This window comes from Juglans microcarpa x Juglans regia, chromosome 7S (genome assembly GCF_004785595.1).
Source record: "Juglans microcarpa x Juglans regia isolate MS1-56 chromosome 7S, Jm3101_v1.0, whole genome shotgun sequence".
In the NCBI taxonomy this organism is placed as follows: domain Eukaryota; kingdom Viridiplantae; phylum Streptophyta; class Magnoliopsida; order Fagales; family Juglandaceae; genus Juglans; species Juglans microcarpa x Juglans regia.
Genome location: NC_054607.1, coordinates 9243453 through 9257386, shown reverse-complemented (window position 1 = coordinate 9257386; position 13934 = coordinate 9243453). Strand labels below are relative to the sequence as shown.

General features: G+C 31.7%; 1 protein-coding gene across 1 annotated transcript in view; it reads left to right on the top strand.

Annotated features, from left to right (window-relative positions):
* Positions 1-3771, top strand: part of LOC121241004 (tRNA-splicing endonuclease subunit Sen2-1-like) — a 30842-nt gene extending 27071 nt beyond the window's left edge. The window contains exons 4-5 of the transcript XR_005935623.1: positions 2421-2435; positions 3761-3771. The gene's annotated coding sequence lies outside the window, so the exon portion shown is untranslated. The remainder of the gene's footprint in view (positions 1-2420; positions 2436-3760) is intronic.
* Positions 3772-13934: the final 10163 nt, after the last annotated feature.

Genomic DNA, 13934 nt, shown 5'->3' with positions numbered 1-13934 from the left:
TACGTGCAACCTTCAACCTTGTACTTGTTTCCTTGTTTAGCGCACACAAGGTTTACAAAAAGTCAATGATAGGGTTATTATTATTTATTTATTTTTTTTTATTTATAATGTATTTATTTTTTATTATTTTTAAGTATTTTTTAACAACTTTAATTATTAAAAAAAATAAAAATATATATAATTTTATTAATAGTTACTTTTTTAATCCCTAAGTAAAATAAAAAAATTAAAACAATAAATAATAAGAGGATAATAACTTATTATTTTACTTAAAAAAAAAAACACGGTGCAAGTGGTTAGGATAAGGCAAATTAATCAAACCGCCCATTGTAACGAAACTTACCAAAAAAGTTTGTGGGCGGTACATCACAGTCTTCCATACTTTACGGTCAAGAGTAATTGACATTTTCAATGTTGACATTTTAGGTTGGTTAAGAGCATTGATATTGAATTTATCAAATGGGTTTAATTTTTAAAGTTTGATGAATTTATGTTTAAAATTATTGTATTAGATTCATCAAATATTAAAATTTGAAATTTTAAAATACAATGTATTTCAATTTATCTTTAAATTTAAAGATTCACTATTCACACTCTATAGCTATTATTTTATTTACTTAAATTATTTCTCAATTTTGAGCCATAATATATTTAAGTTGAAAAATAATAATTTAAGTATCAAATTAAATTATTATTTAACATATAGTTAGTAGAATTGTAAAATATGAAAAAAATAAATTAAAAAATATTATTATTAAAAAAATATTATATTATTATTTTGATGAATCTAATAGTTAATCTAATGTTGGGTTATAGATAGAGAGGTTTTGAATTTATGGAAAACATATATTTTTTATCAAATTTTGAAGATGAAAATGATGAATCCAATGCTAATGCTTAGACAATGAAATGAAATGATTTTAAATGAGTTGAATAAAATTTTATTTTTTAATATTATTATTATTTTCAGATTTGAAAAAATTAAATTATTTATTATATTTTATGTAGAAATTTAAAATTTTTTTAATAATAAGATGAGATAAGATGAAACTATTTATGTATCCAAACAATGCTATTTTTTATTATATAAAACGAATTTTCATCTTAAAAAATTACTTTAAGGGAAAAAAAATATATAAGTCTGCCCCAAAATACCACCAAAACAATCAATCTTGAAGTCCAATATTCCAACTACTGAAAAATTATAATCTATTCCATCAATTAAAAAAAAAAAAACCATTTACGTTTGAATTGAGAAACTATCTCAACTTATCTCATCTCATTTAATCTCATCATTATAACTTTTTTAAATTTACATATAAAATATAATAAATAATTCAACTTTTTTAAATTCCAATTCAATTTTTTCAAATATCAAAACAGTAATAATATTAAAAAAATAATATTTTAACAATATTTAATTCAATTTTTAACTTTTATCTAAAACTATCTCATTTCATTTCACCATCCAAAATATCATTCCTAAAAACAAGAATTCAAAAAAATAAAAAAGCATAAAAAAAGATATTTTATATGTTTTGACAATCTTTAGACCTTATCTGGATAATGAGTTGATTTCATCTGATCTTATTTAATCATTACAATTTTTTCAAACTTTCAAACAAAATATAATAAATAATTCAACTTTTTAAATTTTAAAGTAAAAATAATATTAAAAAATTATATTCTAACAATATTTTATTCTACTTTCAACTCTCATCTTATCTTAACTCAACTCATTATCCAAACCTCTCCGGATAATCTTATATTTTTAAGTGGGCAATGAGGTATATTACAATTTATTGAAGTTTCGAGTAGTTCTAAATTATGTGATAGTTCGAGCCTTGAGGGCTTTGTGTATATTTTCCATTAATATAATCATTAACAAAATGACATGCATTTTTGAGAAAAGTTAAAACAAAATATATAAAAAAATTAAAAAACAATCCACCCTCTATATATTTTTAACATGTAACAACCTCATATATTTTCTTTGAGAAAATAATCTCTCCGCTTTTACAAATAATGCTAAAAAAACACTCACTAACCACTACTATTAAATACAACCGCATCATGATGTTGACTCAGTGATTATTGGAACACTCTCAAGTAGTTTGACATCAATAATTATTGAGTTATTCTACTTTTAAGGCGGTGTATAAAATATATTATTTGTATCATTTAAATAATAAAATTTAATTTGTAAGATTTAAAATTTATCTTTTAAATCAAATTATATTATGAAAATACTTTACTAAGTGCGATTTGCACACCAAAATGAAAATATAATTTTTTATAATTATTATATCTTTAACGCTTTGAATTATTACACTTGCAATATCCGTTCTTTAGAAGAACATTATCTTGTGGTTAATACGTAAATGAGGTAAATATTTTAACTTTTATAATTTTCAATTGAGAAAATCTTCAAATCGGTCGGTTTGTTCTCTCTCAAATAACATCTCTCTATTGGGTGTTTGCCATGTAGGTCTCCCATTTTACATCCCATATGATTGCACAATAGCTAATAACGTACGGAAAAAAAAAAAAAAAAAAAAAAAAAAGCTTCCCTCCCTCTCTGCCCCCTCTCCCGCAACCCTTCCTTATAAGAAAAGCTTCAGAACAAAGGAGGTTAAAAATAAACCTTTTTCTTTCTTGTATTTCATACCAAATACATACTGCTTAAATAGCCTAATGATTACACATGAATTCTAACGGAAATATACATGCAAACTATTGACAGTTGTACAAGATAATATGATAAGAACGTAGGATCATATCTTCCTCAATTTTAGGCTCCATATATGTTGCTGTGAACTGTCATGAAATTCTGTTGCTGCATTCTCGGAGGATCTCAATATCACGATTGCTTGTTATGATCTTTTGAGACTTTAGCTGCTGTATTCACGGGATCTTCATCATTGATTTTAGTAATCAGACCTTGATTCTCTACAGGCCCCCTCAATTTGGAAGGTAGCTCACGGACATTCAGATTGATTTGAACTTGTCTGAATTTGATTGGCAGCAATGGTTTGGTAAGTGCATCGGCCAGTTGATCTTTGCTAGAGATAAATTGAACGACGAGTTCTTTGTTGCAGACTTGATCTCTAACAAAGTGAAAGTCTATTTCGATGTGTTTAGTTCTTGCATTGAATATAGGACTGGACGTGAGGTAAGTAGCGCCAATATTATCACACCATAAAACCGGGCTATGCTTTGGTGGCAAACCAAGTTCATTTAGGATTGATTTGAACCAAGTGAGTTCCGCAGCTGCATTTGCGATTGCTTTATACTCGGCTTCTGTATTGCTTCTAGCGACTGTAGGTTATTGTTCGCAACTCCAAGAAATCAAGTTGGAACCCATGTAAATGCGGTAAGCACCTACTGATCTACGATCATCTTTATCAGCGGCCCAGTCAAAATCGGAGTATGCCTGCAGTTTGAAATCAATATTTTTGGTGATGAGCAATCCTATCGAAACTGAGTGTTTGAGGTAACGCAGTATACGCTTGACTGCAAGCCAATGAATGTCTAGAGGATTGTGCATAAATTTGCTGTTTGTGAACAGCAAATGCCAAATCAGGTCTCGTAAATGTCAGATACTGCATGCTGCCTTCTATACTTCTATAGAGACTGATATCTTCAAAGGGAGTGCCATCCGTAGAAGTAAGATGGCAATTTGAGGCCATTGGATTGGTGCAAGGCTTGGCGTTATCCATCTTGCTTCTCTTAAGCAAATCTACAATATATTTGCGTTGAGTCAAATAAATCCCTTCTGAGCACCGAAGTGCTTCGATGCCAAGAAAGTAACTCAGATTTCCCAAGTCTTTGACAGCAAAGGTGGCTTGTAAAGACTTAATGACGTTGGTGATGGCAGAAGTGCTTGTACCCGTTATCAATATATCATCAACATAGACGATAATGTATATAATAGATTTTACTGTCTTAAAAACAAAGAGAAATGTATCAGCCTTACTTTCATGAAACCCGAGAGTCTTGAGGTTTGCTGAAAGTTTTGAGAACCATGCTCTTGGAGCTTGGCGTAAGCCATAAAGAGATTTGTGTAATTTACACACATGGTTTGGATATTGTGGATGAACATATCCTTGTGGCTGAGTCATAAACACATTTTCCTGTAAATCACCGTACAAAAAAGCATTTTGCACATCCAATTGTTTGATAGGCCAATTATACGAAATTGCAATAGAGATTACTAACCGAATGGTCGCATGTTTGATGACCGGACTAAATGTTTCAGAAAAATCAATTCCTTCTTGCTGGTGAAACCCTTTTGCGACTAATCAAGCTTTGTAACGCTCAATAGTCCTATCGGCCTTTGTTGGAGGTGCGACCAATGACCAAGTTCCATTGTGTAGTAAGGCGGAAAATTCTTGATTCGTGGCTTCTCGCCAATGAAGAGATTTGGATGCCTTGCTGTATGAAGCGGGTTCTGCTTCTATGGGAATAAATTTCTGCAATTAATGCTCGTGGTAATGGATACCGAATAAAATCATCACTAGACTGGCGAGGTCGATGAATATTATTCTTTGATCTTGTGACCATCGAGTGAACATTAGTAGAGGCAGAATTTGTATTAGCCTGTTGTGGTGGATTGGCAGCAGCAGGAGTCGTTATAGATGGAGCCTGATCTGTTCCTGCAGAAAGAGATACAAAGGGTGCAGATTGTGTGCATTCCGAAATGTGGTCAGGTAGCAAAGTGGTAGAACCCGTGGTTGATGGAAGACTTATTTGAAGTGGAAGAGACACGGAAGCGGAAGACAGAGGTAGATGGACAGATGTAGAACCCGTGCTTCAAAAGCTTTAATACACAAAAAGAAAGCTTCATTCCACTCTTCACAAGCTTCAATTCATTCCTCAAAAGTTTCATAATCTACTGCATAATTCACTGTCACATTAAAAAATTTTCTATCACATATTAAATTTAAAAGATCTTGTCTATAATATAAGAAAAAACAAAAGAAAAACACACATACATAAGCAAATCTTCACTAAGAATCCAAGTTTTGATAATCGACCTCAGTTGTATGTCTAATATCCTTACATATACCACAACAAGACACAAGAAAAAAATTAAGTTCTTCATTTAAAAACCAATAAAACATAAAAAATTTATAAGCTACAATATCTCATTGAAGGACAGTTGTTCCTCACATGTTCCTCATTTTTACAAATGCTACAATGCCTATGGTTGAGTCTTTCTGTTGCCTGTGACCCATGTTTTGCAATGTCATAAAATTGCATCATCAACTTACTTTTTCTCATTGTAGGATCATCATGAAGCATTACATGCCCTTTAGGCACATGGTATGTCAAGAATAGCTTGACTCTTAGCATTGACTATTAGTCTTTTTTAGAACATAGTGCTTTGGCAACCATCTAATTTTGATTTCTTGCCAATGACACATGATATGCATACAAATAATTCTCATATACTCAAACATATGACATGCATATGTTGCATTATCTTCTCAACTCTCCAAGGTCACATAATAAAGAGAGATTTATTTTTCATGAGGTGCTACTCGATATGTCTTGCTTTCGGTCTCTTTGAAAATTTTGGTTAATTTGTACCGTTGACTATTGAAAAGTCCATCTTGAAATATCATGAAAGACTATCTTGTGTAAACTATGGTCGTCTCTTCTTCAATTTTGTGATATGTTTTCAATATCACCAGTGTAGATTTTGCTCGCACGCCTTTGTCTTTCTCTTTAAAATAACGTGCATATAAGATTTTTTCATATTGATGTAAAAAGTTACTAACCATAGTGCTTGAATGAACATAATCCTTGAAAAACTTATTCATGCTTTCACTTTTTTGAGTTGTTGACATACCGGCATAAAATGTAGAACGCCAGTAAGTTGGAACCCACTTCTTCTATCGGATTTAAAGATTTTGTAGTCAAATATTATCTCTTAGCCCATGCTTCACTCATATTGAACTACATTCTTGCTCAAACTTATTATTTGTAATTTTCTCATGGATTTAATGACTAAAAAACTTTTGAAAGTTAAAAAATTTATTATATACATGCGACAAATGTTTGGAAAATTTTTGTAAACTGTGCGACAAGCATGACTTATGAATCGTATTTGGGCACAGCTTTACAATGTCCTTCGCCATAGCCTTGTCGTCATCGGTAATTATAGTAGAGAAATGCCCAAGCATTGCTTCTTGCCATATTTTCAATAATCATGTATATGATTCAACTGTTTCATTAACTAACAAAGCACAATCAAACATTATGGTTTGGTGATCATTTTAACTCCAAAAAATGGCACAAATGACATCTTATAAATATTTGTTAGTTACATGACATCAAATGTGACAACCTCTCCAAAATATTGGTATGCATCAATTGATTTTTTATCTGCCTAAAAATAACTTTTCATACACTCATTTTCATCAACTTGTATGGAGTTACAAACCCAAGTATTTTACATTGCCAATCAAGAAAGTAGGCATATAACCTTTATGTATCTCCCTCTTCAAATAATTTTCTCATTTTGTTTCCCAAGTATTTTTTTTACATAATTGCCACTATAATTAATGTTAAAGTCACTGTCTGATTCTTTACTTAATATCGACATTATCTTTCTTGTCGATACACCATACTTATTCAAAGTTATAATAAGTTTTTTTTGGACACGTGTGACTCCCTATGTCCACAGAGCAAGATAATACTTGTCGGTGTAAGTAACACATGGTTGTGTTCAAGCACAAATTTGCATATTGTCCAATTTTCACCATATTTTTTTATTCTTATCATTGTTTTACATCCAATCATTGTTTCAGAAGGTTCATGAATTGTTCGTTCTTTTTGTCTGTAACTTTCCCATCGAAATCCTTCACTTGAGCAAACCATAGTATACTAAAATTAGTTTTCTCTCATCTTTTGACAATTAAATATGGTTGGAAAGAATGACAAAATCTTTTTTTCTTGCATACGTCTTGTAAAATGCCTGGGTTTCTTCTAGATTATCAAATACCAAATGACCACTATTTGAAGTGGAAATAACATTCACTCTATCATCCATGTTGACTCCATTATTCACACTGACTTTATCTTCCACATTCATTCCATTTTCCACATTCACTATATCTTTTCACAATCACATCACATTATTCTTCTACGCTTTCAGCTTGAAGCTCTACATCTTTACCTTCTGGACATGTGTGACTCATTATTATCTCAACTTCATCACTATTAGAATTTGGAATTTGATCATTCATTACAAAATAAGATCATTCAACAATTTGATTCGGCTGATTAAAAAAAACAATCTGAAGCTAGGCACACAATTTGAAATTCATGCAGTCGGCTATTTGCCAAACTAACTAGTAAATTCTAATTTGCCAAGAAAATCCATTCCATATTATGTAATTTATATCAAGAAATTTTCAGATTTATACAAAAGTACTCGAGGATAAAACATATGTGTGAATCAATCGGCTCTATGTGCAAATGATGCTCCAAAATATTATTTGCCCATCTACTAACTAGAAAAATCTAATTTGCCAAAAAAATCCATTCCATATTTTGTCATTTTAGTCAAATTGTTTTTCAGATTTGTACAAATGTACTTGAGCAGATGTGTGATTCAATTGGATCCATGTGCAGATGATGCTCTAAGAAATTATTTGCCCATTTACTAATTAGCAAATTCTAATTTGCCAATAAAATCTTATTTCCCAAAAAATTTCATTACATATTCTATCATTTTAGGCAGAAAATTTTTCAAGTTTGTAATGAGTGCCATTAAAATGTATACATTAGAAATACCCATAAATAATTTTCAAGTTTCTTCTTAAATGACTGACCATATAAGTGGAAAAATCATATATCAGTGCAAAATCAAACCATGAAGTCGCGAAGGAGATGGCAGCGACCTCTGTTGATGATAATAGCCCACTCGAATGCTGTGGTGGGCGAAGGTTGTGATGGGCGACAGAACTTGGTGTGGGTGACAAAGCTTGATAGGGGCGACAATGATGTCTGGTTGTGGTGGCAACGGGCTTGGTGTCATGCTGCGACGGTCTGGATTCTTTCCAAAGTTCATAGTGATTTAGAAGTTCCAAAGATGTGTCGAGGAGACTAAAGCTTTAGTTTTACTTCCGTTGGTTTTATTAGATGAGACCAGATTCATTATATGTAGTGTAGACTTGTACACGTGGCTGATTTTTATTGGGGCTTGTTAAATAACCAGGAACAGACGGACCGTTCCAAGAGGAATTGTTTTCAATTCCCTTCACTCATAAATAGTGCAGCCTGGCAAGGCACAGAGATGTGGCTACGCTTCTTAAATGCTTAGGTTTGCAAATTTCTGCTTGTGAACAATTTTGCAGGTTAGTATTCTAAACAATCCTTTTTTTTTTTTTAGGATTTTACATGCCAATTGGCTTTGGGGCTCATGTATACACCATTGTTAAGTTGAAAATAAGAATGCCCCCTTAAAGAGATTAGTATTGGTTTATGCAAAATTTTAGGCATCATTTGACTAATATATCACTATTTACATTTTGCCTAACTCAGTCAAAACTTAACCTCCCATTGGATCGATCATTTAAGTACTCTCTGTAATAATAATAATAATAAAAATTCTTAAATTTTTTATTTTACGTTTTTAGACATCATATTTTTGTAGATCTAATGATCATATTTTGTTATTTAGTCCAACGGCAGTCATGTTTTCTTATTTAATTATTGAACATCTTTTTTAAATGTTATTCACCATTTAGTTGAATAAGGAAAATCAAGCACGCATTTTGCATCCGCCTTCCATACTTTATGATCAAGTTTTGGTTTTTTCTTTGTACCTTTAAGCTCCATATACATATGAGTAATGGTAGTAGATATAGTTATAAATTATGTAAATACTGCACACTCTTTTTAAAAAAAAAGTGGAGTTCATTATTAAAAAATTAAAATTTTCATGTAAATTCCATATTTACTCATTTTTCTCAAAATGAGTGTGTTGTTTGCACACTTTATGACTATAAATATCATTTCTTTGCACATATATGATCTCGACGTTATTTTTGCAGTTGGCTTAGCAGATAAATTCGGGTAAGTTTACGAAATGAAACCATTTTTGTCTAGAATCATCAGGTGTGGCCATGAAAGGGAGGGAGGGAGGGAGGGAGAGAGAGAGAGAGAGAGAGAGAGAGAGAAGCCAGCTTGTTGCTTGCAAAATATCAGATCAAGGAAGACCTGAAAAAATCTCACTGGCTTGTTGCTTTTTCTTGCATCCACAAGTACAAATTCCATAGATTTAACAATCAAATTCCATCAACTAGTTAAATGAATCGAATACGAATAATAATTAAATCTCGTTAGAGTTTGAATGATGTGGTACTCATATTTCATCACAATATATCTTGTAATTAAAATTATTTATATAAGCTTTAATTTTAACTGGTATGGATTCTTATGATCCGATGACAATACCATGTGTCCGTGCTTTGAGGTTGTTTAATACTTTTTGTACATTGAAAAATGATTTGTACAAATCTTACGTAGACAAGTTCCACACAATCCTTTTGTCAAAAAGTGAATCTCACCTCAAAAAGTATTAAAAAATCTATTATCTTTGTGTCAAAAAGTGAATCTCATCTCAAAAAGTATTAAAAAATCTATTATCTTTCAGCGAGGTTCATTCTTTTACAAAAGATTTGTATATAACTTATTTATTTAAAAATTATCTCTAGGATTAATCTTTATCTTAAATTGACTTGGGAATTCAATTAAGCATTATAAACCTACTGCTAGTATGAAAAATACAAAATTAATACATAAGTTATTTTAGAAACCCACTTCCAAGGTATTGGCAAAGAAATCTACATTTCTTTAAAGGGCCGAGTTCAAGGTAAGCCCATAGGCAATGTTGTTGGTATAAGTTAACAAAGGTACACAGATTATCTCACCATATGAATTAATGTGTTAAAAGAAATGCTAAAATTATAAAAAGATATCATAAAAATAAAATTATAAACTAACATAATTTCATATGATACAATTGATTTATGTTACAATAAAATTAGATTTATAATTTAATATTTTACATCAAATCACGTCAGTTTATGAATTTACTTTTATATAATTTATTCGTAATTAAAATATTTCTCCTATGTTAATGACCCGATTCAATAATAAAATAGAAATAAAAACAGGATTTCAAACAGGCAAATTAATAGCAACAATTGGTTACAATATGAGGAACTTGTAGTCACTTATAATTCCTTCTTTGATGCCTTGGATTAATCATAAGTTATTATTATCGCTAGCAATATGATTTGCTTGCTCTGCTTTGTGAAAGCTTTAATATTTTTTGTGAATTCCTATATTCTTTTGTGGCAATGATATAGAAAAAATTAAAGTTGCGGTTGTCATCATGACAAGCTACATATTACAAATTTTCGATACAACTTTTCTAGTCGACTGTGCTAACGAACTCTTTGGACAACTTATCTAGATTTTGTAGTTCACCAAACATCCCAAAGAAGAGATTTTGCAAAATCAATTGATGAACTTTTTTAACTCGGGAAACATTAGAACTTGGAGTAATGATACATTGGCAATTATTTTACAAATTTTACTAGACATGGTGTGAATCCGAATCTGCATCAAAGTATCCGCACAATTTAACTCAATTATAACTCAAATAGATACTTAGATTGTATTCGGATATTTTTGTCAAAATAATTATTTTAAAGAGGGTTACAAACACAAAACGACGTCGTCTTAAAAATTAAAATGGCATCATTTCATCTATTAGGTAATTTTTTTTAAATGTAAAATTTGGTTATGGGTACTTGGTACCCACAACATATAACCGTACCCATATTTGGATAGGGCCGGATACGAAATTCGGACCCACCCAGATAAAATTCTGGTAGATTCTCACTCAAATGAACCTTATTTTTGGGATTTCAGACCGAAAAAGGGCACGAATGCACATCTTTAAATTTTACATAATTTGTTTAAATAAAATACAACTATTTTTCTAAATCACTGTAAAAATTCAAGTACCCAAGTTATAAGCAGATATTCGTATTTGTCAAAATCATTTTAAAGATGAGGGTCAAAAACAAAAAAACCATGTTGTCTTGAAAATCAAAATGACGTTATTTCATCTAATAGTGCTACCCGGACCCCCTGGAGTGAGGGTTCCCTCTTCCCCTTAGAATCTAGCCCCACATCTCGGGGCAAGGTGCCTCGTCCACATGCTAGGGGCGGATTGGCACCCTGACTTTGTCAGTTCCCCATCGCCCACCCACGACGAAAAACTCACGGGAAACACAAAAAAATCACAAAAAAAAAAACCAAAAAATCCAAAATATCTCCATCCAAACAAATCCACATATCAATACACTAAAATTGGGAAAAAAAAATCAAAACAATGATATGATGTGGAGAGAGAGAGAGAGAGAGAGAGATAGGGGATGAATCAACTGAGGGAAGGGGAACTCTAAACGACATTGTTTACGGCATTTATTTAAAAATAAATCAAACCTAAGCTAAAACGACATCGTTTTATTAATGAATGTGCGCGCGGGGGTATGGTGCGGGCGGGCAGGCATGGCCCAAGCTGCCCCCACTACCTTTCATAGAAGTGGGCAGGGCACCCCGCCCCGCATCTGACGGACGTGGTGGCCTACTTTGCCCAAGTGGGGTGGGGTAGTGGAGGGCGGGCGGGTGGGGTGGGGTGCCATGCCGCCCACTCCTAATTTCATCTATTAAGTAATTTGTTTTTAAATGTGAAATTCGGCTACGGGTATTTGATATCCGTACTATATAATCGTACCCACATCCTAATAAAGGCAGTTTCGAAATTCGGACTTGCCCTAGTAAAAACCTGACAGATACTCACTTAGACGAACTCCATTTTTCACATTTCAGTTTGAAAAAAAAAAGGGTCTGAATGCACACTTATAAATTTTACGTAATCTTTTTAATAAACTATTATTATTTTTCCAAATCACCATATAAATCAAATGAACTTAAAAGGTAGTAATATTTTATTTAGTTCGCTTTTGCTGATCTCTTCAAACTCCTTTTTGCTTATTACGGATGTTAATTGAGTTTGAAATTACTCTACCAAACATAAATTCAAGAGTTCTAATAATTTGGGGGAATTTTGTTTTGTAACATGATCATAATTATATTTGGACCACCGTTTTATCGAGATTTGATAAGTTAACTACCGAATCAATAAGGTGCGGGGCAATGACATATTTCCGTTTCCTAATCATTTAAAATAAAATACAATAAAATAAAAAGGAATAATATTTCAATGTTGGTGGGGAAGGAGGAAAAATTCTTGGAATTAATTTTGCCCAAATCAATTTTTGTTACTAATTATATTACAGAAACCGGACATAAATCCTACTTTAAAACAAATTTTTGAGCCTAACGACTAAGAACAATAGCATTGGATTAGCTATCTCAAAAGTTAAAATTTGGCTAATATGTCACTTTTTGGCTTTTAGCTAATTGTTCAAAACTTAAACTCCACATTTGATTAGCCATTGCATTCTTTATAATAATAAAATATTTTTATTTTTATTTTTAATACAATTTTTTTATTTTTTAAATATTTTTATATTTTCATTTTGATAATCTCCAACAATATCCAACAATCATTTTTATTTTTTTACATGAGCATATAGTTCCTGCCCAAAATGTCCAAACAAAAACAACTGCACGTATATCTCAAAGAAAACCAGAAGCCTAATTCAACTAGCTACACATATATCTCAAAGAAAACCTCCTCGATCATTTGCCGGATCCCTCCCCCAAGGAATAATTAGTTCAGGGTGGTTGAGAAAGTTCAAGAAGAATATGAAACTTCTAAAAGAAAAGAATGATATTCCACTCACAAAATGTCTACGAGGAGCATGCTTGGGTTGCTTTTTCTAGGATCATGATTAAGGTTATTTCCCTGTTCGAAAAGGAAAATGATTGAGGTTTATTTTCTCCAAAGTTAATAGCATGTCTTTAGATCATACATGGAGATTTGCATATGCTTCTTTTGAATTTAGTTGCATTTGAGAAGAATAATTGATAGATGATTTGTTTATGAATATATGATATGTTTGATTTACAAGGCATGTTATAAAGTAAAGCCTTCCTAATTAACTTCCTCTCGACGAAATTGAGAATTTTCTTGAACCAAACTAGCAAATCCCTCATGAAACAGATACATGTTGGCTGCCTATTTTCATGTTTTCTCATATCTAAAATAGAAACTGGGAGATGAATTCTATACTATCATTTCAACACTACTACTATTGTTTACAATCCAACAATCTATACTTTCAGCACTACCACTATTTTTGTCCAAAATTTACAAATCAAATAAAATCACAACTACAAATAGACTATTCAAGACAACTACAAATCAAATCACAAGCTTTTAAAGAGAGAAAAAGAACATGCAAGGATATAGTTGCTGCCCAAAATTTATACAAATTATCACAAAATGTTGCTATCCACATATAACAGCAGCTCATAGTTTTTCCTAGTCAAGTTTTGCTATGCACACCTGCAGCAGCATATAGTTGCTGCCCACAACAGCAGTACCCATAGTTTTTATCTCTGACTTATCGAGCTCGTGAAGCTTGTATTCAAGCTCTTGAGTTAATATTTCAAATTAAAGAGGCTTTTCTACAAAGGGATTTTAAAACAGAAAATGGGAGTTGGAGGAACTTTGGAGTACTTTTCTGATTTGATGGCCAGTATCCATAAACACAAGAAGAAGAAGAGCAGACTGTGGAGCTGAAGGTCAGGATGGACTGTGATGGCTACAAGCTTAAGGTCAAGAAACAATTGTAATATTCCAATGTAAGGGGGATTAACTACTTAATTTTGTTTTGGAATTTTCTTTTTATGTAAGAAGTGATGAGAAAATTTGT